General features: G+C 62.2%; 1 protein-coding gene across 11 annotated transcripts in view; it reads right to left on the bottom strand.

Moving 5' to 3' along the window:
• PRDM16 (PR/SET domain 16) overlaps positions 1 to 26960 on the bottom strand; it is a 313927-nt gene that overhangs the window by 162116 nt on the left and 124851 nt on the right. The window lies entirely within an intron of this gene.

Below are 26960 nucleotides of genomic sequence, written 5' to 3'. Positions count from 1 at the left end.
CTCCCGTGAGGCCAAGCCTGGCTGGGCGGCCGGCTTCACCCGGGGACCTGGTAGCCACGCTCCAAGGGGAGCCGCCACGGAGGAAGCGAGCGCAGAGGGTGGACGGCTGGAGCCTGGCGCGACCTGGCGGTGACCGCGGGGCCGGAGGGGCTGTGATTCGATGCCATCGCTCTGCTTCTCCTCTCCTGGCAAATCAGAGGGGGCAGCATTGCTCTTTACTGCAGACCCCTGGGAAGCGCGTGCGGCTTTTGGAGGAAGCTTCTCACAGGAAATCAGGCTCAGGCAGACAGCGGCAGCGGCCCGGTCACAGAAGCACCCTAGGGTGGCCGTTCACGGCCAGCTCCCCCGGCGGTGGGCTGTGGGCGACGCCAGGAACCCCGCCCCTCCCCCTGCCCAGGGACACAGCCTCGGGTGGCGAGGACAGCGAGCGCCAGCCGCTCTGGGTCTCTCTTCCGCCCGACAATTTTGACTCGGAGCTTTTCTTGGCTCGGCTTTGGAGAGCTGTAGTGTTTTGCCTGCCTGGCGTCTCCTCTTAAAAACCACCAAGCTGCACTCCAGAGGGACAGCATTTCAGCGACGGGTCCCCGAGTGCTTTCTAAGCTAAGCAAACTGACAAATTAGCTGTATAAATGGGATTTTCCCTTCTGGATCACAAACCCCGGGCGTAGACGCGTCCATACGTCGCAACGTCGTTTCCGTAAGAATAGAAACCGAGACCGAAGCTAATAGTGGAAGAACGACACGAGAAATGGTGTCAGATCCAAGGGTTTCATTTGCCCTCCCCTTAAAATCACACCAGGCCCCTTCCAAAGCACCAGCCCGGAGCCCGGAGCCCCGGCCAGTGCCCACGCAGGCCGGTGAGGGGCCGGGGTGCTGCCATCCAAAACGCTGGCCCGTTTGCCCGGCTCAGCTGTAATAACAATAAGTCGTATTTTTCAATGTTGAGAATTCTAACCAGTTGGGGATTTTATGTTTCTTTTAATAGATTCTGAAATTGCGGTTTGGAAGGTGGTTCTAAGTGGGGAGAGACTGAGCAGAGCAGGTGGGCAGCGCAGAGCCCCCGGAGGCCTTCCGGGGCATCCTCGGGGAGCCGGGTCGCCGGGGGCCCACCCGCGAGGGCCGGGACAGGGTCAGCCTCAGGTGCCGGGGGCCGAGCCTGCCCAGCGGTGGGCCCGTGTTTCTACTCCCTCATGATCCGGCTTCGCACGCCGAATCTGGAGCCAGGAGGTCAACTGGGAGCGAGAGGACGCGGCAGATGGCCTGACTGTCAGCAAAGCTGTGGCTTCCGGAAGGGGCTGCGCTCGCCAACGCCCAGAGGCCAGAGACGGGGCCCACCGTCCCGCTGGGGGCTGCCCAGGCCTGCACCCTGGACACGTCCACCCAGCAGGACGGAGACCTGTGTCAGCACCACACAGAGCCGCGGGCTCCGTGCTTGGGTCATGAGGTCCCTCAGACCAGGGGGACCCGCCCCTTATGGGGGGTTGGGGGGCAGCTGGATCCAGGAGGAAAAAACTACGTCTTATCTTTCTGAGCCGTGCAGCGCCCCCGGGCGGCGGACACAGCCATGGGAAGCAGCCGCGGGAGGGGAGCGCCCGTGGGACGGTTTCCGTTCCTGGGAAGTCCTGAGCCCTGAGTCATGGCCCTTCGGGACTGAGTCGCGGACACCATGCGGCTGTTCCGCAAAGCCCGGGAGAGCGGGCTCCCTGTGACGAGGCTGCCACGTGATTCTTTCCTGGGACCCGTTCACGGGCTGGCCTTCTCCGCCTCGACTGCGTCCCTGCAAGAGCCTGGGGACTCGCTTCTCTAACCACAACGCCAGCGTGGACGTCAGGCATCCGGAGAAGCCGCCTCCAGCAGGGGACACGGCTTGGGAGGGCTGCGACCTGCCCACGGCACCCGAGGCCGCCCCGAAGGCAAAGTCCTGAGCTCCCTCTTGGGTGGCTCCGGCCCAGGCCACGGGCCGGGTCTGGTAAAGGGGACGCCCCCATCCCATGGTGGCCCTGGGGGGGGGCCCCCTCGTGTGTGGGAGGGAGCTGGGGTGCCTCCCAGCAGTTCCCGCTGCAGCCAAGCCTCCACCAGCAGAAAAACTGTCTGTGGGGCGTGTTTTGAGTTAAAGGCCAGGCCTTCCTGGGGATTCTCGAGGTGCCGATGTTGTCTTTCTGGGGCAGTGCTGCCTGCATGCACACCAGGGACAACAGGCCCCCACGCCGGGCCAGCATGGCTCGCTGCTCACCCCCCGCGCACCCAGCCTGGGCCCAGAGGCACTGGGTGGGGGCTGGGGGTGCAGTTGGCTGCCCTCTGGTTGGAGATCAGCAGGGAGGCACTTCCTCTTCCTGGTGGGGAAGACGGCTCGTTGCTGGAATCTCACACCCGGTGCCCAGCTCTCTTCCTCCCAATGGGCACGTCATGGAGAGCTTCGGAGAGAGCGAGGAAGCCACGTGCTCACCCCAGGGGGGGGCCTGTCAGCCCACAGCCCCACACGGGAGCCCTCTGGTCTCCGGCACGCCCCGTCCTGGGCCCCAGGGTGGGAGCCACCCTCCCTCTGCCCGCCGGCCCCTCTGTTGGCCTGTGTGCCATCCCGGCCATGTTTCCTTTTGAGTTCTGGTGGCCCTGACCTCCCTTTCTCCCTGCTCCCCAGCGGGGAGTGTCCTGGGCGGGAGGCCCCACCTGGACAGAGAGGCAGCTGGGGTCGCGCCGCTCCGGGCCGCAGAAGGGGCACGGCACCCTCTGTCCCTAAAGGTGGCACAGGCCATGTTCCCGCAGCGTGGGACCCCGAGGTGGCCCTTCCGGCAGTCTCGGTCCTACGGGCTCCCCAGCCGGCATCCGAGGCACCTGCGTGGACCCTCCTGACTCAACCAGAGACTGCCGGTCACACAGCAGCAGGAGACGCCTTCAGGGAGAGCCCGGCCAGCCCTGCACGGAGCCCAGAAGACGGGGCCCGTCCTGAGTGCGGCCTTGCTCCCCACATCTGCGCTGTCCCTTACACAGCCGGCCCGTGTCAAGACCCACCGTGTCCCACGGGCTTTGGGCTGAGGGGGGCCAGAACCACTGCCTTTTGTCCGAGGCTCAGACTGGCCCCGTGGGACGAAGCATCCCAGGAAATCTGCCTGTTGGACAGCCTCGAGGCTCTTTTCTCCATTCTGGGAAGAGTCCCTCGAGGTCTGGGCACACCGGCTCGGAGAGGATCGCCACCTACCCAGGAGTCTGTGGTCAGATGGGGACGTGGAGACGGCACTCACGCCACACTGTCCACAGAGTTGCTATGCCTGACACACGGAAGCAGGGAGACCAGACAGGACGGAGCACCTCCGCGGGGTGGGGGGTGGACAGGCGGGACCAGGGTTTCTTCACCCCTCCTCTGAGCCTGGTCCTCGGCCCCCTTTGGGCTGCAGGGCGGCGGCCCGGAAGCCCAGCCGTAGGACCACAGGTGACCAGGAGGAGGCCCGCCACCCCAGTCACACGATGCAGACAGGGGAGGCTGGCACTTTGAAGAAAGGAGTGTCCCCTCGGAGCAGGGGACGCCTGTTCCAGCAGCTTCCCTCTCTGCCTGCCCTGTGTAACAGCCCGCCTCGGCAGGCAGGCACATCGCCATCCGCCATTCACCCACCACTGACCTCGGGTGAAAACCCACCGGACGCACCCCTTCTGGAGCCTCTCGGCCCCGGCCTTCCCTGCCACGGCTGCCGCTTTGCTGAAAAACCTCTTTATTTTGCTAGCTGAGCCTCAGCACGCGCGTTGCTGGCTGGCCGGCTGCTCTCGACCCCCCCTCCACGCCCCGGCAGAAGTATTAGGTGTGTTTTGATTAAGCATTTTAGCCAAAAAAGGGAGGTTTGACCTCCGGCATTTCACTTCTTTTGCGGGTATCGGTGCCAGGATTGAGCTAAGTGGGGTTGGTCAAAACATCTTTTTTGACTCTTAAAATAAATACCCTCTGTTCTGCAGAAAGTCGGCCCGGAGTAGACACACACACACACAGACATCTCGTTCGTTCACAGCTCTGGAGCCCTGGTGCGTCCCCCGAGGGGGGCTGAGCTTTGGGGCCGGTGTCACAAACGGATCCCAGAAGGCGTCCTTCCCTTCAAAATACTTACTAAAGCATCTGAAAACAGACCCACAGGAGGGAACCCAAACGGAGCCATGACCCTGTGGACCCCCAAAACCAGACGGAAGCGGACGCAGCCCCCAGCCCGGCCCGGGGCCCAAGAGAACCCCCTCGGCTCTCACTTACTGACCTCCCACCCTCGACCTCCCAGCCAGACTCTCTCCGACCCGTTTCCCTCTTGTCGCCTGCTGCCATTCTTCACCCAGGGACGTTCGGCCAGGCCCAGAAGCGGCCAGAAGCTGGATCCTCGGCCCCTCCCCTTGAAGGAGCTGCGGGGGTTGGGGGGCCAGCTCGGTCTGTGCAGGGCCCGGCACAGGGTTGTCCCGAGAGGTCGGGCACGGGCCCGGGTGGTGGATGGGGAGCCCTCCCACGCGGTCCCCACACACAGCCTCCTTCTGACGACCTCTAGGAGACCAGGGGCTCAGGTCCTGCTGGAGACACAGACCGGGCGGACAGTTCAAGACAGATGCCGGTGACCCCTTGGAGGTCAGCCGCCGTGGACTCTGTGTGGCCTGCCCTCTTAGGAGGGTTTCTGCCCAGCTGAACGGCGCCCTGGAAACGGGCCGGATGAGCCAATGGTCAGAACTGACAAAACGGCCGCACTTCACCTTGTTTCCTCAGCCTGGGATGCCCACGGCCTCACGTGTGCGCCCCCTTTTCTGGGAAGACGGAGTTTTTAAAGGACAGTTCTCGCCCGTAGGTTTCTGTCCCTATCAAAGTCCTGCCGGGAGCACCACCCTCCCTGGCGTGCACGCTGCATTGACATCATGGTCCCAGAGGCCACCGCAGGGGGGACGTGGTGACGGGGACCGCTAGACGCCCCTTCCGGAGCCCCAGTCCCTCACTTGTGTCCACAGCCCCGTCCGGCAGAAGCTGTCGGGACCTGGCAAAACAGAAGGGGAAGCAGGGGCCCCAGGAGTCGGAGCAAAGGGCACGTGTCACAGAGCCACTAAGTAGGGGGCCTGTGTCCAAATCCCGGCCTCCGGTTCCAACTTCTGCTCTGGAGGAACAGGGTCGCGGGGGAAAGAGGCCACACGGCCTCCCTTGCGAGCGGGGCCCTCCCGGGAGGGGGCTCCCCACGGTGGGTCCACGGCCGGTGGCCTGCAGCAGAGCCGGGTGGTGGCCCCGCCGGCCGCCCCGCCGGGGGACCGGGAAGGGCGGGTTAGTCACCGGTGGCTGCCCTGGCTCCCGGCACAAAGCTCGGCCGGTGTTGACACAGACGCTTGGGCTCTCAACCGGGAGCAGGGTAATATTTATTTATTTTTTGCATTAAAAAAATCGGCTTGGCTGTGATTGAGCTACAGAAATGATTTTTTTTTTTTTTTTTTGAAAGGCGCCTTGGACCCTGTTTTCAGCTTTTATGCCTAAACAGATACTTCTCAGTTCTTTCAAGTGAGATCTCCCCATGAATGCAGGCTCTCTCTTTACTCCTAAGAAAAATATTTACACAGTCAAGTACGGCACGAGAAGGGACGCGGGCTCCTTCAGAGGGCCCACCCCAGAGGCACATGGGTCCCACACCGCTGTTTACATTCCCAGCCCACACCTCCTCCCCGAGGGCGGCTCCCGCTTCCCGCCTGGGACCCTGCAAGCCTGGGGTCTGCACTCCACGCCTGCCTGGGAGCCCACACTGCCGTCCGGCAGGAGGAAACCGCCCCGTGTGGACGACGGCACAGTCCCACCTTCCAGACCCCTTTGTTGGCCAAGACAACCCGGCAACTCGGCCTTCAGGGCCCCAGGAGCGGAGCCCTTATCGGCACTCAGCCCCAGCCTGCTTTTCCCAGGGGTGCCCGTCCGAACCTCGGGTCTGGGCATGGGGCGTTCGCGCTTGACCCCTGGGGAGGGTGGCACGGCCCGCGGCTTCCCTCTGGCCCCAGGAGCTGACGATGGGCGGACCACGGTTCCTGGCCAGCGCGACCTTGCACAGACCCGGAATCTCTGGGCACGGCTCGCCTGTTTTCAGACGTGCCGAGAACACGCTGTTCGCTGGCACCATCCCGTCCTGGGCACGTGCCCTCTGCCGGGACCCCCTGGCCTGCCCGTCTGGGGCCCGCACCTTCCTTCCTGCAGAACGAATGGACCTCCCGGCCCTGAATCTTCCCCTCGCCAGCTTCTGGTCCAGTCCGCGCCTCCGAGGTCCCCTGAGGGCAGGACTCAGAGCCTCATTTCAAAAGGAGCACCTTTTGTCTACACTGCCCCGTGGAAGGCGCCTCAGAGGCATTAAAATTGAGTCCGGGATTAGCCACTTGGGGGCAATGAACAAAACGGACCCCTCCCTCAACAACAGCACAGGTGTTAGGAAATGGAAGCTCCCCCCTGCCACCCCCCTCCAGTCTCCTGCTGAGAACCAGGAGTGAGTGCACATGGCCCTTCTGGGAGCCAGGAAACCCCGGGCTGGAAGTGGGGGTGGGGGGTGGAGGAGGCAGAGGAAGGGAAGGCACGGGAACTGAGCACCCCCAGAAAGTGGCAGGGGGGGCAGGCTTGGAAAGGCAGGCTTGGATACCGCCCTCGCGGTATGTGTCCTCGAGTGCGAATCTGGACAGTTGGGAGCAGGGCAGGGAGCAGGGGAGGAAGGAGGGGCTGCAGGGCAAAGCCTCATATTGACCCCTACGTCCCTGCGTGACCGCAGCCCCCCCGTCCCTCCATGACTGCAGTCCCCCCGTCCCTCCATGACGGTAGCCCCCCGGTCCCTCCATGACCGCACCCCCCATCCCTGCATGACCACAATCCCCCGTCCCGCCATGACCGCAACCCCCTGTCCCTGTGTGATCGTAACCCCCCCGTCCCTCCATGACCGCAACCTCCCCATCCCTTCATGACCACAACCCCCGTCCCTCCGTCACCACAGTCCCCCCGTCCCTGTGTGATCGCAGTCCCCCTGTCTCTGCATGACCGCAGTCCCCTGTCCCTCCATAACCGCAATCCCCCCGTCCCTGCGTGACCGCAGCCCCCCCATCCCTGCGTGACTGCAACCTCCCGTCCCTGCGTGACTGCAGTGCCCCGTCCCTCCATGACCGCACCCCCCGTCCCTGCATGACCACAAACCCCCGTCCCTCCGTGACCACAACCCCCCCCGTCCCGCCATGACCGTAACCCCCCTGTCCCTCCGTGACCACAGCCCCCCATCCCTGCGTGACCACAGCTCCCCCCGTCCCTCCATGACCACAACCCCCCCATCCCTCCGTGACCGCAGCGTCCCCTGTCCCTGCGTGACCGCAGTCCCCCATCCCTCCTTGACCGCAGTCCCCTCTGTCCCTCCATAACCGCAATCCCCCCGGTCCCTGCGTGACCGCAGTCCGCACGCCTGCTCTGAGTCGCTCTCAGGGCGTCTTCCCCGTTCACCGCAGATGGGCCTGCCACGCTGGGCTCCCGGCAGCCAGCGCTCAGGCTGCTGGGCCCCCTGGTTCCCACCAGTAGCTGTGGACCCACGGGGGGCTGCCTGGACAACCACAGGGGGACAGAGGAGGACCCAGGGCTGGCGGGGCCGGGCGGCACACCTGTCTCACGTGACACATTAAGACATGGAGCAGCTGTCTTAGGAAGGGCTGTTGTCTCTCCGTGAAAGGGAGGGGGAAGCTCAGAGGCAGAGCCATCGTCCCGCACCGTCCCGCATCCGCACAGGGGATGTGAGCCCTGGCTGCCAAGATCCAGGTGACGGGGGCCCGTGGGACAGGGCCCAGTCGGAGGGCGGGACGGGGCGAAGGAAGACAGAAGGCAGCACGGCTGTGGACCGGCCCGGCCTCCGCTCCCAGGTCTCCCAGACAGAGACGCAGCCCCTCAACCGCCCGTCTTCCCGATAAAGGACCCAGAGAAAGAAAGGCCATGCCACCAGCCCAGCCCCCACTCCCTCCCGCCCCCAAAGCCGCCTTGTTAACAGCTCAGCTCCCTGGCTGACCTCAGTGCACATGCTCCCTGAGCGGACAGCAGGTCTGTGGCCCAGAACCACAGAGGCCCCTGGCTCCTGCCCCTCACTCCCGCCAGCCGCTGGCCTGCCCCAGCTAGGATTTGCTTTGTCCCCTGCATCTAATGCCACGGGGACACGGGCAGAGCTGGGGGCAGGCCTCGGGCTGACCACCTCCCCTGGGGGCTGCGGCGTCTGCAGGGGCTCCCTCTCTCTCCGGACCGACCCTCCCACAAAAGCTCAGAGATGAGAGGGTACAGGGGACCCCCAGCTCAGTACATCCCAACCTCTGGAGCACTTGGGCCTTTCCGACCAGGGGTCTGAGTTGCCCATGAGGCCAAGCACGAGGCTCCTCCCAGAAGTGACACTCGCTCAGACCTCGGGCCACCACTCTCCGCCCCCCTCCCTGCAGAAGCGGCTCGGCTTGGAGCGGGACAGGACTCTGGGCTCCCATACCACAGGCCCCGTCCTTCTTTCCTGGCTGCGGCTTTATGCCAGGCGGGGCTCTGGGCACGGAGAGGACTTGCTGGTGGCACAGGCCAGTGAGGGCGCCCTGGCCAGGGTGCTGACCACGCTGACCGGGCCGGACGAGGCCGCCGACCCCACAGGAATATCAGGTTCTGAGCCCCATCTCTGCCGGGCTGTGAGCTGAGGTTCAGGCCCCGGGCGGCCTCCGCAGGCCCTTGTCCTGAGGAGACGTGTGCCCAGCACTGCACCTGGCCCCTGGCGGACAGCTTCCTCCTCCTGCTTCCGGAAGATTGATGTCCCCAGAGGAAGAGCACGTAAATCACGAGAGCCCGGGACGCGTGGCACTTCCAATCAATGACTCATGACAAGTCATAACTTCCGCCGTCAGAAAGGGAAGCTCTGGCACGTCCAGGAGCCGAGCAACTGCCAAGCCCAGGAACTGGACACGCACGCCCCGGAAACGGGGAGAAAGTTCCACAGGGCTGCTGGTTCCTGGAGCTGGCGCCCGGGCTTCCTTCCGAGCGCTCGGGTTCAAGAGGAGAAAAGCCACGAGCTGGAAGGAGCCGTGTGGATTTGGGAGGTCCCGGACCCTGCAGAGGGGGACCTCGGGGGCGGGGCTGACAGAGGAGACCGCACACCCCTGTGCTGCGGAAAGCGGGTGGTTCTACGGGGCCCCCGGTGGCCTCACTCACTGTCCTCCGTCGCTCTGAATGTTTCCCAGCCCCTCTGAGCGCACACAGAAGGGAACGTGCGGGTCTCAAAATCTCCCCGACTGGCTGCCCTGTCTGCCTGCTCCCCCTGGATCAGGTGGGTGCTAAGGTCAAGGGCAGGGTCTGAGACCCCAGTGTGGTTGTCCTGGAGCAGAAACAGCTGTAGAACCCAGACCCAATAGAGGTGAGCAGGTGAGTGAATGTGGGAACCCTTCGTGGAGGGCTCACCAAAACGCTGTCCCGGGCACTCTCCCCAGTGCCAGCCCGATGGTGGGAGGGGGCAGCCAGGTCATCCCCACTGCGGGGGGCCCAGACCCCATGCCCAGGGCAATTCTCTGTGATCTTGGGGGCTGGGTGCCTATACAGCTATCCTAGAAGCTGTGCCATGTAGGAGCAGGGGTCTCACCTTGCTAGGCTGGGCATCTGGGCAGGTGCCTGGTCATCAGACAGCAAGGTCCGAGGGGCACAGAGCACAGCCCCTTTGATGTCCACGTGGAGGACAGGAGGGGGCCCCGGTGGATCTGAGCCATGCCGGTGGAGGCGGTCCTCCCAGGCCCTGATACCAGGGGGCAGCCTCTCTGCGTCCATCAGCCCCCGACGCAGGGGGACCAGCGTCCCATTGCCCGGGACTGTCTGGGGCGGAGCACTGAAAGGCCGCCGTCCCAGGAGACCCTCATTTGGTCACTCTGCAGGAGGAGAGCCACCAAGGCTTGACCCACAGGAGGCCACCCTCCCAGAAGGCAGGTATGTATGAGGGATAAGATCCCTAAAGAGAAAACCCACACAACTATCACACACAGGCCTAGGTCATCTGGGAGTCTGACACGCCCCCGGTACACGGAGATAAATTAACGAAAATGCCTAAGGCGAGCATTTCCAAGAGCTTCAAAGAGCTGAGGGCTCTGGTCTTTGCCAAGACAAATAAAGCGGGGTGTGGGGGGGGGGGCTGACAGGTGCCTGTCCCCATTCTTTAGCAGCCACTCAGACACTTAACATAGCCCGGTCAGATATTCTAGAACGTTCTTTCATGTGCCGGGCAGCCTGCAAACATTGTGTTTGTCCGTGGTGAGTGTCGGTGCATACAGGGCACAATGTGGCTTTGGGGCTAATTTCTCCATTTCCTTAAATCAACACTCAGCTCTATGGACGGCAAGCCCGAGGGGACTCTCCCAAAGCAGGTCTGGAACACTTGTCCTCCGAGGCCCCCATGGGCTGGCCTCGCCTTGCTCCGGAAGGCACTCACTGACAGCCCTGTGCACGTCTGTGCTGAGCTGGGTGCCAGGCAGTGTCCCCCCAGGGAACAGGCGGGGCTGCGTCTGGATGCTCCGTGACAGCCCGTCCGAGAAGCCGCCTCGGGGACTCCGGGGCAGCCCTCCAGGGACTTGGCACCTCAGTGCCTCCCAAGGGGGAAAATAAATCACGGAGTGAGTTATTGGTTCTATCTGCACATTTGTCTCCTATCCTCAACCTCTTTAGTTACAGAAACAGCCTGGGTATCGACAGAATCGTATCAACGCACTTCACCTTGACCCTGCCTACTGATAATGTGCTTCTTAAGATTATCCTTAATAATCACACGTGAGTATGAAGGGGTCACAGATCTCCAGGCAATGGCTGCCCAGACACGCTAGTGGGGAAGCCCCAAGCCGCACGGTCCAGGGGGATGGGCTGGGCCGATGCTGAACTTGCCCCTTCCCCAGGGGACCTCCCCAGGACTCAGGCTCCTCATGGGCTAGGAGTTCCCACCCTTCCGGGGTTTGGGGTAAGCTCTCATCATCGGAAGGTAGGAGACTCCAGATCACCACGCCACATTTCAAAGCAGAACTGAATTCCAATTCCCATAAAAATGGGGGCAGACAGAGCTTCCCGGGGATTGCGGAAGGACGGAGTACGAACTCACAGCCACCACTCGTCACCCTCCCCTTGGGGTGACGACGTGGGGGACAGAAGGCCTCTCCCCCCATCAAATTCTGGCCTCACATCCTTGCTGTTTAATTATCCCATCTATCCAGTCGGCAAATATTGTGGACCCTCTCTCACCGTCGGATTCTGCACCCTTGCAAGGCGGTGAAACCAGAAAGACAAACCTGACCTTCCCGCCCCCGAGAATCCTCTCGGGTCCCCCACCCACCCCTGGGAATGCTGAGCTCAGGGAGACCGAGTGGCCGAAGCGGCATGGCACAGCTGACGAGCGGCTGAGATTCGGGCCGCGCGCTGAGTCGCTGGGTCACACGGCCTCAAGACGGGCTCCATTCGGAGACCCGGTGGGGGGCTGGGGGCAGGGAGGGGGCGTGACGCAAAGGAGCTGGACTTTGTCTCCCACAAAGAATGTTCCCGATCTGTGGGGAGGAGGCCTCGCGGCAGAGCCCTGAGTGCCCGGGTGTTTGGTCACAGCTGCCGGGCTGACTCGAGACCCCCGTGCGTGGGGGCGGGGGAGGCAGAGGGCCACCAGACGAGACCGCACACTTCCTAACGGGACCCAATTACAGCAGCAGCTGTGTGGGGGAACTCGGCGCTGATCCGCTGTGAAAAATGGGCAGCGCTCGGAATCCAGTGGCATCCGCGCGACTGTCCCCCGAGGCCGGGAACCCCGCGGCCAGGCTTGCTGGGGGGGTGCAGGGGGGGGCGGGTGGAACCAGCAAGGCTCCAGCCTCCTGCATTTCCAGCTCAGGGTCGGGGGTCGGAGGTGCCCACGGGGAATCCTGAAGGACTGCTTCCCACCCTGGGGCCCTCGAGGGCTTCTGGCTAACATGGAGCGTCAGCCTCACCCTCTCCCTTCCGGAACCTTCGCGGAGCGGGGCAATGCCCCAGGAGCGGCACAGAGAACCCGGGCTCGGAGCCCCATCTGGCCTTTTACAGGAGAAGCGTGCCGACCCCGGGCCTGCGGCAGACGCGGCTTCCCAGAGGACGGAGAGGGGAGCTCTCCCATCCAGCTGCGAGCCGCAGATGCAGGCCCAAGGCTTCCTGAACATTCTGTGGGAACGAGAGGCTTGCACGGGCAGAGGCCGCCCTCCTGTCCCAGGGTGGAGGACGCCCAGCAGCGAGGCAGGACTCCACGCGGAAGAAACGTTGTAGGTTTTTCAGCTCCGATGCCCCAGGTCTGCGGCCACCACGAGGGGACCCTCCAGGCAGGTGGGAGAGGGGTGGCCAGCGAGCCCGGCAGGCAGAGTTCCCAAGAACACCTGATCCTGCCGACAGCTGCGGCCGCGCGGCCTGGGGGCCGCGGGAAGCGCATTCTCAGCTGTAGCCTCCCACCAGGGAAAGTCGGTGTGAAATCGGACGCAGTCTGAAGCTGCTCTGTTCGTTTCCCTTTCTTTCTTTGTGTCCCTGCCTATTTTCCGACAAGGAGAGGCTCTCAAAGTTGGCGCGAAGCGAGGCCCAAGCCTCCACTTGGAGTTTCTGCCTCCAGCCCCTGGGCTCTGCTGGGTGTTCGGCCTCCCCCGAGATGCGATACGGTCCCTTCCGGGGGCAGGGGCGCATCCTCATCCCCAGATGCCTCGGGGTGGGGGGGGTGTCCTCGTAACATCTGGGGACCTGGAAGGCTATTGTAATTGGCAGCCTCGAAACCGCCTTCCAGAGAGCGGCTGGAACATTAGGAACCACACGGTAGGTGTCGATGGAGGCAGCTGTCTGGGTGGGGATCCTCAGCTATGGAGCTCGGGCCCCCAAACTGTCCTCTGGCGATTTCACTTCATGATGATGTGGGCTGGGGGGGTTACCCTGCGGCCCCAACCGCTGCCTGTGCCGCCTCAGCCACAGCAACACCTACCTCACAGGCACCTGCAGGGTGAGTACCGGCCAAAGACAGAGGCCAAAGCCCCTGCTTTTCCCCCGCACCCCTGCGCACCGTGCAGTCTTCTCCCACGTCGCCTCACCCTGCTCTGCAAAGGTGGCCAGCACGTGTGCAGATCCTGGGGCCGTGTCACCGTCTGAGGAAGAGGAGAACCCTGCCCGGTTCTGAGAACTGGCTCTGAACCCCACCGCTGTCCTGGGGCCTGCGTCCAGGAAAAGTGTGCACACCTCCCTCCTTCCTCTCCGTGGTCCTGGTTTCCCTGCAGCTGGACCAAGCCACTGAGTTCACAGACTCTGGAGGCATCCGGATGGGAAGGTGCTCGGATGAGCCCGGAGACCACGGCAAGAGCGCCTGCCGGCCTGGACGCGATTGCCGCAGCCCGGCAGCCCCGATGGGCGTGGATGGCCCCTGGATGCTCGCTGGCTGTGTGTGCGCCTGTCAGTTTAATGTGACGAGGTCACCGTCTGTGTGCGGGGTGCACTCGGGAAGATGACCCCCATTAGCTCAGGGGGGACAGTGCAGCACAGAGCGCATGCAGCTCCCTGGGCCGTGGTGGGGGCGGGACGGCGTTCCGGGTGGGCGGGCTCCTGGGCGAAGACGCCACACTTCGCTAAGGACACCGCTCACCTGGACTCCCGGCCGGCCTCAGCTCGCCCTGCCATTCCTTCCCCAGGCCAGCTTCTGGAACGAGCCCCTGGGAAGGCGGAGCAAGACGAGACCCCCCGTTCCGGCTGACCCTTTGCCTGGACTCTCGTCTCGGCTGGGCCACGACCCCTCTTCCCGGGCGGCTGCCACAGCGTCCCTTTTGCCTGCAGAAATGGACGGCCGTCCAGGGAGGTACCAAAGGTCCCCTCTCTGACCTCCGGTGTGGGGTGTTGTGCTTGGCCTCGCGGGCTTCATGACGGCACATTCGTGTGCGTAACGGACACAGTTGACCCTTCAGAAACACGCGGTTTGGGAGCGCCGGCCCCCCGAAAAGCTGAGTATAACTTTCGACCCCTCCCCAAACTTAACTAACAGCCTGCTGTTGACGGAAGCCCTACCGGTCACCGAAACAGTCGGTTTACACGGAGCTTGCGTGTTACGTGTATCACGTCGTACGATCTTATGTTAAGGTCCGCTAGAGGAAAGAAAACGATACCAAGAGAATCACAGGGAAGAGGAAATACCGTAACGCACTGCCTCGAATGAGGAAAAAACCCGCGTATAAGTGGGCCCGCCAAGCCCCTGTGGTTCAAGCATCCGCCGTAGAACCCTGTCTGTGGGGGCTGCTCGGGGGTTGCAGGTTAAAGCAGAAGATTTGGGAGGCCCGTCCCCCACCGCACACTTGAGACGTTTTGTTTCCGAAGGCAAACGTATTCGTGGACCTTCATGGGTTTCCCTCCCTTCCCTGGAAACTCTGTGCTTCTGTCCCCCGGGGCGGTGCATGTGGCCGTGGACAGGGCCTCCCCCGGGCTCTCCTTCGAGGAGGGACGTCCTCAGATTGGACCAGCGTCACCAGCACGGGGGCGGCCTCCTGGCGGGAGATTCTTTTTTTGTCTTGTTTTCCCCTAATGGAAAAAGGTTTATTTGAATAAAACTGTAAAACTCAGATGTAGCCAAGAGGCCACATCTCAAAACAGAACCGGAGGAGGAATGCAGGAGGCCCCAGACCAGCACCTGCGCTCAGAGCCCCCCCGGGAGCCAGAGACTTGGGACACAGCCGCCCGCAGGAGGCTTTCTGCGGCCAGCGAGGGGATTTGGCCGTTGCCCTCACCAAGCCGCTCCCAGAGCTGGGCCCGGATCCGGTTTCCAGGGCCCACTTTCGGGCCCACGGGTCCCGTTCTCCTTTCGGCGTCGGCCGATAAGCGCGAGCGGCAGACCCCGTCACGGTCCGTCCCTGAGCTCCGCGCTGTCACAGTCCTGCCTCCCCGAGCACCTCTGCTCAGCAGCTCACGCCTGAAAGACACCACAATCTTTTTACCCAATTTTCCAGCTGAGTTGACTGGGGCCGGCAAAGGTCAAGGAGCTTGCCCAGGGTCACTGAGTAAAACAGCCAAGCCTCTGGCCTCAGGACAAGGACGCGGGACTCCGGTTCCCCTTCCTGACCGCTTAACCAGAGGCTCCTTCATAAATAATGGCCATAACGGGGCTTCACTCTGTCTTTGGCGGGCAGGCGGTGCAGGCAGCCACCGGGGCTGTGGTCCCCGTGCACCGCTGAGCCCTCGCGGGGCTGCAGGCCTCACGGCCCCGTGCGCTCCCGGGACGGAGTTTGTCGCAGGCGTCCCAAGACCTGGAGAGACAGTCCGACGGTGGGTCGGTCGGTGGGCACATGCGACCGCGGCTGATTACTCATCACTGACAGTTATTAGCCTATTATGAAACGTATGAATTGCCTCTTTCATACCACATCCCTGTCCTTAAAGTGCCTTATTAACTGACGTTAACCAATCCAATTAGCAAAAGACACTGTATTCGCGTAATTAGTAATTTGAGGCTTTGTCCCGTCTTGGTCTTAAAGAGAAAGGCATTGGCCTATGATTGGAGCAGCACCACACAATTAAGTGAAGTGCTCACCGATCAGCGGGGGACACACTCCATCCCTGGGGTCCCGCCCGGGACCTGGCTCTGCGCGGGCGCCAGGGTTCGCGTGTGTGGAGTTCAAGTGCACCCGCGCTGCTGCTCTCTGCTGCTGGCCTGGCCTGCTACACCAGGACGGGAGATGTTTATTTTTATTATAAACTGAGAGGCCAAGCAGTGAGGAACCTGGTTATTAAACACTCCGAGCCCAATTCTGCAGAAAATCAAAAAAATCCAACTTTGAGGATTGATTGCAAGTTTTTTTCTAATCGGACGCCAAAAGGAACATTGTGGGGAAAGAAGTCTCAGGGTCCTCCTCCAGGCAGCTTTTCTGTTTACGTCTCCGAGCGAGCAGTTAGGTTTCGGAGACGCGAAGACGGCCTCCACGGGGCCAGATGTTCTAGATAAGACCTTCGGGCTGCGGGCCGCGTGTGTGCACAGCGCATCCACCCCCAGAGCCGGCTGCGGCCTCGTCGGAATGATCGGGCTGCGGGACGTCCGCCGGGAGAGCCCGTGTTGGAAGTGACCGCAGCACGACGTGACTGGGGCCCTTCTGCTTTGCCCGCGGGACAGTCCTACTGGCCTATGAAGCCGCGGACTATGCTCTGTGAGTCTCAGCCCACCCCCTCCCCCTGCTTTTTGGGTCAGCAAAACTCAACAGCTCTTGTTTAGCTTTATTTGTATGTATTTTGTTCATCAGGAGGCTTAGCACACTCGGAACAGGGGTTCCCCCGACGACCCCCTGCCAGCCGTCCCTGGTTCTGGACGGGAAGGAAGGCCGTCTGGCCCTGGTTCCTAGCACCTGAGCCGCCTGAAGGAGGCAGCCGCCGTTTCACGACACGTCCTTGAACCTGCCCACCCGCCTGGCACTGTCCCCACTCCGCAGGCCAAGCCTTGTCCCGGAAGGGGCCACCGCAGGGATCCAGGCGGGTTACGGCTATCACCCCTGCGGCACAGACGCAGGAGAATCACCCCCACCAAATGTGCTCGGCTCCTCCAGAGGGAAAAAGGTGGCTCTTGAGGGTCGACGGCCGGGTCTGCGCCCTGCCCACATGTCTGGCTGTCCCCGGGGCTTGTCTGTGCTCTGGGAGCCTGTCCTTGGCGATCAGACACTTCGGGGGGGCGCGCCTGGGTTTCCCACTTTGAGTCCAGATGCCGACTTCGTTCTGGCGCCCATTTTGGACGCAGCCTTTTTTCGCCTCCTTCGAGTAGGATTCTCGTGTTTTTTTTTTTTTTTTTTTTTCCGTTCCGTGTCAAAGGAAAGTTCAGATCTGTACGCCTGAAAGCATTGTCTTTCCTGATTCTCCCCGTGCGTGCGTGTGCCCGTCGGCCGGGGCAGACGGGAGGAGCCCGCGCGGTGCTCACGGGAGGCGGGACGGGCGAGGAGACCCTGGCTGCAAACATTTCAGAAACCTCTTCAAAATATCTGGGTTTGTCAAAATCCCAAACCACCGTTTGCCAGGCACTTTTCCCGCTAGTGTTTGAGCCCGCGGGTATTTTAAAGGAAATGAAATCCGTGTGTTTCTGATTTATTTATACTTAACTCATCAAAATGCTGTTTTAAAGAGCTATTTTGTGTCCAAAATGCCCTTTATGCCTTTTTCCCTTCCAAACTAAAAGCCATATTTTGCCAAGTGTATGTGACCTTAAACGCTAACATTTTTCAAGGCTCTTTGGAAAATCAGGTTCACCTAGCCCACGCAGACCTGCACGGGACCGAACGGTGTCCCCCAACACAACTCCCCCCGCAGGAACTAACGGTGTCCCCAGGACACACGACTCCCCCCCAGGAACTAACGTTGTTCCCTCCCACATGCTACTCCCCCCCCCCCGAACTAACGATGTCCCCACGACACACAACTCCCCCCCAGGAACTAACGTTCCCTCCCACATGCTACTCCCGCCCCAGAACTAACAATGTCCCCACGACACACGACCCCCCCCCCAGGAACTAATGGTGTCCCCCCGACACACAACTCCCCCCCCAGCAACTAACAGTGTCCCCCACACACACAACTCCCCCCCAGAACTAATGATGTCCCCACGACACAAGACTCCCCCCCCCAGGAACTAACGGTGTCCCCCCCACAGACAACTCCCCCCCCAGCAACTAACGGTGTCCCCCCGACCCACGACTCCCCCCCCAGGAACTAATGGTGTCCCCACGACACACGACTCCCCCCCCAGGAACTAACAGTGTCTCCCCCCACACACAACTCCCCCCCCAGGAACTAATGGTGTCCCCCCGACACACAACTCCCCCCCCAGGAACTAACGTTGTTCCCTCCCACATGCTACTCCCCCCCCAGAACTAACGGTGTTCCCCCGACACACGACTCCCCCCCAGCAACTAACGGTGTCCCCCCAACACACAACTCTCCCCCCACCCAGGGGAAACCCAGTGACCAGCTGCGGAAGTGATTACCCTTTGGCCTTACCGGCTTTTTGCTCTGACCCAGAGCACCCCACCCCGAGCCCAGAGCCCCTGAGATGCTGTGCCTGATGGCCTGATGGCAAGGAGCAAACTCTCCAGAGACGAGAATCCCCAGGTCGTGATTTTACGGTCTCTCTCCCAGCATTCTCGCTGGGCCAGCTCAGGGTCATCTCGAGGCGGGCCCTCGCTTGCCCCAATGGTAAGGGGCTCCCTCCCCAGGAGGGCAGAGCCCAGCTACCCGCAGGCTTAACTCGTCGGCCTCCCGGTCCCCGGGGGCCTGGCTGATGCAGGTGAGCCAAGGCAGACAGAGCGTGTGCTCTGCCCAGGAGAGAAGGGCAGGTGTGGGGGGGAGGGGGCCACCGTGGGCCACGTGCAGCCTGGGTCACTCGGGAAAGGGGCAGGCGAAGGCCCCCACGGGGATAAAAAAATGGAGTCTTGGCAACACTCTTGCCTGACCTATAACACGGGGACTCAAGCGATATGTTTAGGGTGTTATATTTATTTCTACCTGATTTCATGCAATGGAGTTCAATTATGAATTTGATTGCTTTTTTTTGTGCACAATATAAAATCCTTTATCCGTCTAGCATTTAATTGTGTTCCCTGGCAGATTTGGTATTCGTCATGGCCCTGCCGTCCCCAGCCCCAGAGATAAACCATCCGAGGGGCCATAAATGTCCACTCTGATTATTGATGCTTTCAGGGAAATTGATTATCTATTTGAGGGGCAGAACGGGCTGATGTATTGCTGCCTCTCTCTCTGACATAAGAGCTTCCCTGAAAGACAAATCCCTTGATTGGTGAATTGGAGAATGGATTTCCTATTATATTTTAAATTTTCGAAAGCGATACCGTTTATCTTAATATTTGCGAAAGGGGGTGGGGTTGGAAACCCGGCGTTCTCTCTCATCCGTTCACGGGCTGAGAAAAGCGATGCGACAGGGAACCCGGGGCCGCGAGGCCGGGGTCGGCTCCTTACTCCGGTCGCACGGTCCGCGGCCGCGGCCACGGCTGAGCGCGCCGGACGCCGGGCCCACGTGACACGCGGCACCAGGTCCGTGATTTACTGAGAAATTTGCTCCTGGGGTTGTGATGATTTCTATGTGCTCCAAATATTCAAATTGATGGGTATTTCCTTGCGGCCCGAGAGGGGAAAAGCGAGCTTTGCAGGAGTTCAATTTGATCTAAAGGGGGGGAGAAAAAAAAAAACCCAAACCCAAGCAGATTTACCCTGGATTTAATACAGAGAACCTTGATGGCCGGAAGGTCTTTCTCCCTTTTGTCACCATTTAAAACAAAACGTGTGGTGCTGGCATGGCTGTGGGGGAAGTGCCACCCCACGGGGCCGGGACGGAGCTGGGACAAAGGGTGGACTTCGGCTCATCAGCACCTCTTGTATCAGAAGATAAGAGGCGCTCGGCTCAGGCGGTGTTTGCTCACCGCGAAGATCGATACGGCTCCGTAATCCGCGCCGTGATTAGCTCTACCCCGGCTACAGCCAGGTGGTAATTCCCTAACAGGAGAAAGAGGCCTTTATTTTGGTGGCGGTGGAGACGGGGAGAGTCATCTGGGCTGTGTCAGCTCACTCCCAGGACACGGTGCGCCCCCGGGCCGGTGGTCCCGGGCAGCCGCCCCACACAGGCCCCACACATGCCGTCCGTCTGCCCGTCCGAACGCCCCCGAGCTGGGAGCAGGCCTTCCGGGGCTGCGTGGCAGGGAGAGCTGGCCGCACACTTTCCCCGGTCCCCTTTGGGGGCAAAATGCGTACACTTCAGGGCGTGGAAACCGTCGGCCGAGGGAGGGCAGGCATGCGCGGAAAAGACAGAGAACGGAGTGTGGCCACGGTGCTGCGGGTGGGGCTCTGGTCCCCGTCCCCGGCTCCGGCCGCACGTTGGAAATGCCCGGAGGCCTTGCGAAATGCCGGTGTCCAGGCCCGCCACCCGTCACGGGCTCGGGCCCTGGCTTCAATGTTGGTGGAGTCTCCCGGTGACCCGGAGGACAGCCAGGGCACGCAGCAGGCCCTGCCCAGCACGGGAGCTGGGGTGCTGGCATGAGGCCATGCTGTCCACGGGCACGACCCGACAGGGGCCACCACCGGAAGCCCGGGCCAGGAGGGAGCGACTGCTGACAAAGCGCTGATGGGGGAGGGGCAGAGGCTTGTCCTCAGGAAGGGGAGGAGCCCAGGGAAGCACATCCCGGGCCTGGCCTCCCGAGCAGGGGCCAGCAGGGGTGGGGGCAGGTAGGTCTCTTCCTCTGGGCAATTTGCTTTGTCGGGGGATGGGCCCGATGGGACCCGCACTCGAGGTCACGGCTCCTGCCACGGACGCCCAGCCCTGTGAGTGCACCTGAGACGTCCCTCCCTTCCCTCCCACGGTGCCAGCGCCGGGTCTGTGGGCCTCTGTCGGGGAGCAGTGCGTGTTCTGGGGTGCAGGGAGCAGAGCGTGGCCAGCCAGCTTCCGGAGGCTTCTGGTGCCACATTCCAGCCTCTCGGGCTTTTCCTGAACCTACGTCACAGCAGGTCACCTCTGAGGGTCTCCAGGTCCTGGGACTCTGAGAGAAGAGTGAATTTATGTGTGCCTGCACGCACATGCGAGTGTGTGTGCGTGAGAGGGCGTGCGTTCTGTGTGCACAAGCGCCTACGTCCACGCTGGTGTGTGTACGTGTGTGCGTCCACGCGAGCGTGTGTACATGTGAGTGTCCACGCTGGGTGTGTATGTGTGTGTCCAGGTGGGTGCGTGTACGTGTGTGCATCCATGCTGGGTATGTACATGTGAGTGTGCACGCGGCGTGTACGTGTGAGTGTGCACGCTGGGTGTGTGCATGTGAGCGTCCACGCTGGGTGTGTACGTGTGTGTCCACGTGGGTGCGTGCATGTGTGCATCCACGCGAGTGTGTGTACATGTGAGTGTGCACGCTGGGTGTGTACGTGTGAGTGTGCACGCTGGGTATATATGTATATGTTCACGTGGGTGTGTGCATGTGTGCGTCCACGTGAGTGTGTGCATCCACGCTGGGTGTGTACGTGTGAGCGTCCACACTGGGTGTGTACGTGTGTGTCCAGGTGGGTGTGTGCACATGTGCGTCCATGTGGGTGCGTGCATGTGTGCATCCACATGAGTGTGTGTACATGTGAGTGTCCATGCTGGGTGTGTACATGTGTGTCCAGGTGGGTGTGTGCACGTGTGCATCCATGTGGGTGCGTGTACGTGTGTGCATCCGCGCTGGGTATGTATGTGTGAGTGTGCATGCTAGGTGTGTGCATGTGAGTGTCCACGCTGGGTGTGTACGTGTGTGCATCCACGCTGGGTGTGTACTGTGTACGTGTGAGTGTCCATGCTGGGTGTGTACGTGTGTGTCCAGGTGGGTGTGTGCACGTGTGCGTCCATGTGGGTGCGTGTACGTGTGTGCATCCACACTGGGTATGTGCGTGTGAGTGTGCACGCGGGCGTGTATGTGTGAGTGTGCACGCTGGGTGTGTGCATGTGAGTGTCCACGCTGGGTGTGTACGTGTGTGTCCAGATGGGTGCATGCATGTGTGCATCCACGCGAGTGTGTGTACGTGTGAGTGTGCACGCTGGGTGTGAAGGTGTGAGTGTCCACGCGGGCTTGTACGTGAGTGTCCACGCGAGTGTGTATGTGTGTGCACACAAACGTGTACTTGTGTGCATGCGTGTGTCCCCCCCGTGTACAGGGTCTGCACAGCTCAGGGCCCGGCAGGAAGGGGACCCATGAGCACCTCTGTGCCTCGGGAGCGGTGCTGTGAGTGTGGCAGATGGAGACTTTTCCATGACTGACGGCCTGGCCCTGACTCTATTTCGACTGGAGAAAACACCGTCTCCCAGGCAGGGCCCGCTTGGGACAGGGGACTCAGCATCCTTCCTCGTCTGCACAAAGACAACACACCCCGGCACCCGTTCACATCTTGTCCGTGAGGTCCCACGTGTGTGGTCCAGGTTGGTCCCGTCCCTCACGCTTTGAGGCAGATGCTCAGAGAGGTTAGGTGCCTTGTCTGAGGCCACAGTGCACAGAACCTGGAGGACCCGAGTCCAGGCCTCTGCTTCCTGAGCCTAGAGGCTGTTTCCTTACAGACCGGAGTGTGGTAAAGGCGGCGGGGCCTGCCAGAACTTTCTCCCCTGTCTCCTTCTGTGCCGGAGTTGTGCACGGTGGGTCCGACGCAGACATCAGCTGTGGCCAGCCGGGCTTCCGGGGCTGGACCTGGCCCGATGACCACCGTCCTTCACCTAACCGTCCCTGCTGGGGCACCGCCTGGTCCCCGCACGTGGTCTTCCTGATTCGACCGTGCACGGCGAGCGTCCTGGCACTGAGCGCCCGCAGGCTGACGGGAGCCGGCTTTGCTGGGTGCCGACGGTCATCCCGAGCTGGCTGCCCTTTCCTGCCCAGGCAGCCTGTCCCTCGGGGAGGAGAGCAGGGCCCCTCCCCACGCAGGTGGAGCCTTGGCCCCCCGTGCCTCCACGCGGCCTCTGGCTCGGCATTGCCGTATGCCTGGCCTCCGTGGAGCTCCTTCCATCGCCAGCGTCACAGAGCTCTCTTGGTCCTGGACACCCCAGGGGCCACTGGGGGACTGAGCAGCCTCCTTGCCTGGCACTGACGAGAACCACTTCCGAGGCTGGCCTCTTCTAGACCATTCCGGGGGGCACCTCTGCCCCTCGGGTGGCAGAGAACCAGCCCAGGTGGGCAGCAGGATCCAAGCACGGTCGGGCCAGGTGCTCCTGAGGCCCGGGTCCCGGGACCTATAGCTGGTCCCAGCTCTCTCGGCCCCCTCCAGCTGCTCGCCGAGCTGCTCCAGGCCCTGCGTGACCTGGTCTAACGCCCGATGAGCTGACCGGGGGCACAGGTCACAGAGGACGCCTGACGGTGCCTCCCGGACCGGCCCTGCGGGTGCACCTGGACCGGGTCACAGCACAGCCTCGGCACACGCCCCCTGTGGCTCCACAGCCCCGAGGACACTTCCTGGAAGAAGCCCCGTTTGCACGGGCTGGGAGAACGGTAGGATCTAGAACGACAGCGACGCGGGGAGGAAGCCCCTGCAGAGGGGGAGGCGGCGTGGGCTGAGCTCAGGGAACAGAGCGCTTTCACCCCCAGCTCCCGTGGGCGCGGAAGGACCGTCTGCTCAAAACGAGGCTCGTGTCTGGAGATGTAGGCAGGCCTGTCCTCCAAGAGCTACCCGGAGGCTTTTATTGTCTGAGGTTACGTGGTCAATGGGTTTCGAGAGACGTTCATTATTACCTCAGCGCCAAACATCTGTGGCCAGCGTGACTGCCTCCTTATTTCCCCAAGGAGCCCCCGTCAGCTGGATCCTCATTCTACCCTGACCCTATGGATCCCGAGGTCCTGAAGCCCAGAGGAGACGTGGCTTTTCTGGGGGGGACCCACCCAAGGCTCTCCCACGGCGGGGAGGTGATACCCCCCAACGCGCGCTCACGCACCCGCCCAGGGTGCTGGACGGTAACGGGCCGCGGCGGTTGGTTACGGTTGCCCTGAAAGGCAACGTCAGAGCCGGCCCTCTCCTGGGCCTGTTCAGTGATTAACTCCCATGGGACATTATCTTGAACCGAATCTCCAGGGTGCAAAGCTGCGGCCGGGCTCTGGGAGAATTTTATCGTCCTGTTCCTGAACACCGCAGACAGCCCTGGGTAATAATTAACTTCTGCCTCTCTCCGTTCCCCGAAGATGATCCTGCCCCTACCAAAGGCACGCCAGCCCCTGGCCTCTCCTCCCACGCTCGGACCCCTTCCCCCGCCCCAGCTCCGAGGGGAAAGAAAGAGAAAGCAGGTCCTCCGGGAGCTGGCATGGCAGACAATGTGTGTCTTGTGTGAGTAATTTAGCACTGTGGCCAGTCAATCTGGTTTCTGGGCCCGCTGCCCTGACCCTCTTTAGAGAGGCTCGCTCTCGCCGGCACAGTGTGAAACATTTTCTTTCACGGCACTGACACTCTGCAGATTGAGACGTCAGCCCGGCCCGACTGCAGCAAATTAGCAATTTTTCTTTTGCTAATTGGAAATAAAAATGTTTGCCGAGGGAGCCGTTTGTCGGCATGCGGTTTTGGTTTCTGTGCACCGGGAGGCTGTGTTGAAAATGCATCCCGAGACGCTCCCCACCCTGGGGTGCCCCTCGCCACAAATTCTAAGGGGCTTCCTGGTGGCAGTGTGCCGGGGGCGCCCCTCCCTCGCGGCCTCCCTCCAGGCCCGGGACCCCTCCTCTGGGAGAGCGGTTCCCAGAGCCACCGTGCACCTTCGGAAAACCACCAGGACCGGGCAGGTGGCAACACCGTCTGGGACGAGCTGGTGAGACAGCCCTTTGCCGAGAGGAGGGGAGCAGAAAATCAGGGGTTAATGGCCGAGGGCAGCCCACACCTTTCCTAAGCACAGAAACGTCTCCTCTCTGGAAAAGCCAGCCGTGTCACATGGATCCTGAATCTGTGTGGGGAGGGTCACCCACCCTCGCCCCGTCCCGTGTGCGCCCTGGGAGGGACTTCCTCCGGCCTCAAGGCGGCTGCTGGTTTCAGCCAGCCCTCCCTTCCAAGGGTGGGAAAGACCCCCGCTCCTGGATAACGGGGGGCAGAGGCGCCTGCCGGGGCAGGGAAGGGAATGAGGCGTTTTCTGCTGATTGGAACAAAGGAAGAACCACGTGGAAGGCCCGGAGTGTCCCTCCCTGAGGAAAGTGGGCCAGGACCTTTAGACGGAATGCAGTGATTTGGAAATCTGCTTGTAAATAGGCTGGAGCGCACCCACCTGTGCACGTACACACACACACACACACACACACACGCATGCCTGTGCCCGCATGCCCGTGCCAGCGTCGCCGCGGGCGTGCGCGTGAGTGTGTGGCGTTGACCGTGGCCGCCCCACCCCCGCCCCTGCGCTCCCCCGTGGCCCGGGCTCCCCCTCGGGACGCCCGGGGTCTCTCAGGAGCCAGGCCAGCGCAGAAAGGGTTACCCTGCTCCCCCTCCCTGCTTTTCTGATAAAGCATTTGACAGCCCTGCTTAATAATTCTTTCTGCTGGGTTTTTTTTTTCTTGATGTCTTTATGTGAATATGAAGCCGGAATGAAAGGCTTTGGGGGACCCCCACGAGAGAGGAAAAGTATGAACCAGGGAGGAAGAAAGAGTTGCTGTAGGCTCCCCGCCGAGAGCCAGGCATCTCCTTTGGCGTCCACGACTTGGCTTCAGAGGCCCTTTGTAAGTGGAAATGACTCTTCTTCCCTCGCCACGACAATAGGTGTTTTGTCAGAGGGGGCCGGGGTGGGGGGGTCCGCAGCGGCAAGGGGCTAGCCCCCGGGGCCTGCAGATGTTGGACCAGGGGATGATTTATTGCTCTGGTGTCCTCGGTGGCATTTGGCCACCTTCCCAGACCCCAACATCGGTGGCAGAGGAGGGAGGGACAGACGGGGAGGGACAGGGCTGTGTCGCCAAGGGGCCCCGCACCTTGTCTGGGGGGACGGTGCCGGGGGTGAGCGGCGCCCCCCACCCTTGGGCAGAAGACGGGGCGAGGCAGCCACTCCAGGCCAGGACTTGGGGGGAACTTGAGGGAAGCGGGCTGTGCCCCTTCAATGGCATCCCCCAGGTTCGAAAGACAACCAGGGAAGTACGGGGATGAGCTGCACAGGGGTAGGTGAGGGAGGAGCAGCGAGCCAGGTGACGACGGTTTGCTCTGGGAAGTCACTGCCCGGCCGCGGTGCCAGGAGGCCCCGAGTCCCCCCCGCCCCGGCCATCTGCGCCCCTGCCAAGTCCCCCAGTGGCTCGTGTGTGCTCCCGGCCGCTCCGCGGATCCGTTTTCCTCCCGAACGAGGAGCCGAAAGGAGCGGTTTTCCTCTGGTTCCCTGACCTGGCCCAAGCCAGAGGAGCCATAAATCCAACCAGGAGGGCTGTTCCCAGGCGTCCCGGTCCCTTTCCAGACCTGGGAGCGTCCACGGGAGCGGCTCGCGGGTGCGGGCAGCCTCACGCCTGGGCCCGGCTGCCTGAACCAAGATAGTCCCTGAGCCTCGGACGCCTCACCGTCGCTACACCCACCCACTCGCCAGTTCAAAGGCCCGTGCCGGCCCTCTGGCACGCCGGCCACCACGCCGAGGTGATGCTGGGTCCTTTCCAGTGAAAAGAAATCGCTGCTGGACAGCTCACACACTGCGAAAACCACAGCTTCCTAGCGGAATCCCGCGTGGGGGCGAATTCCACTTTGGGCCTCTTTAACCCGGGTTGGAATGAGCTTTGAAAACACCAAAACTTGGATCAGGAAGCACTGGAGGGAGGGTGTTACATAAACTCGACGTTTCTGGCTCCGGGCTGGGAGTGGGACCACACGGAGGAAGGCGGCATGACCCCGGGGTGGTGGCTTCGTGCCGTGGAAGGCAGTGGTGGCCCCGGGAAGGGACGGTGAGCAACCTGTGTCCTCTGGCTGCCGGTGGCCCCAGGCTTAGTGATGCCGAGAATGATTTCAAGTTCCCTGACCTCAGGTTTGGGCCTGGGCCTTCACTGCATGAGGCCGTATGTGGCCCAAGGACAGCGTGGCTCGTGGCTCCCCCTCCAGGTCTGGGGGTCTGCCCCTCTAGGCGGGGTCTGGCAGGTGACGGCCACCCAGAAGGCCCGGGGGGGGGGCGGTGGGCCACAGGACCCCCGTGAAGCCACCGGCCGCTGGGATGCAGCGTGTCCGTGCGTCGTGGCCCTCCCCGCGGGCTGTCACGTGGAGAGTGGAGGGGGGCAGGGGCCGCACGGGCCGGCACGCATGCTCCGTGCGGCCGCCAGGCTCCCCAGCCCCATGGCGCTGACACGGACGTGAGAACCACTCTGTGCTTTTTGTTCGTCGGACACTATTTGGACACAGCCCGTCCAGCGTCGCGAGGGCCCCGCGATTGCCACATCAGCACAAATATCCCCCCCGCCCCTCGACTTCTCACTGGGATATGCGGAAACATTTTTCCCATGGAAAGAGAGTGTGGCCTTTGTGAGGGGGGCACGGCCGGCCCGGATTACAGTAAAGA

The sequence above is a fragment of the Acinonyx jubatus genome, chromosome C1 (genome assembly GCF_027475565.1).
Source record: "Acinonyx jubatus isolate Ajub_Pintada_27869175 chromosome C1, VMU_Ajub_asm_v1.0, whole genome shotgun sequence".
Classification (NCBI taxonomy): Eukaryota; Metazoa; Chordata; class Mammalia; order Carnivora; family Felidae; genus Acinonyx; species Acinonyx jubatus.
This window is presented reverse-complemented; position numbering and strand designations above follow the sequence as displayed.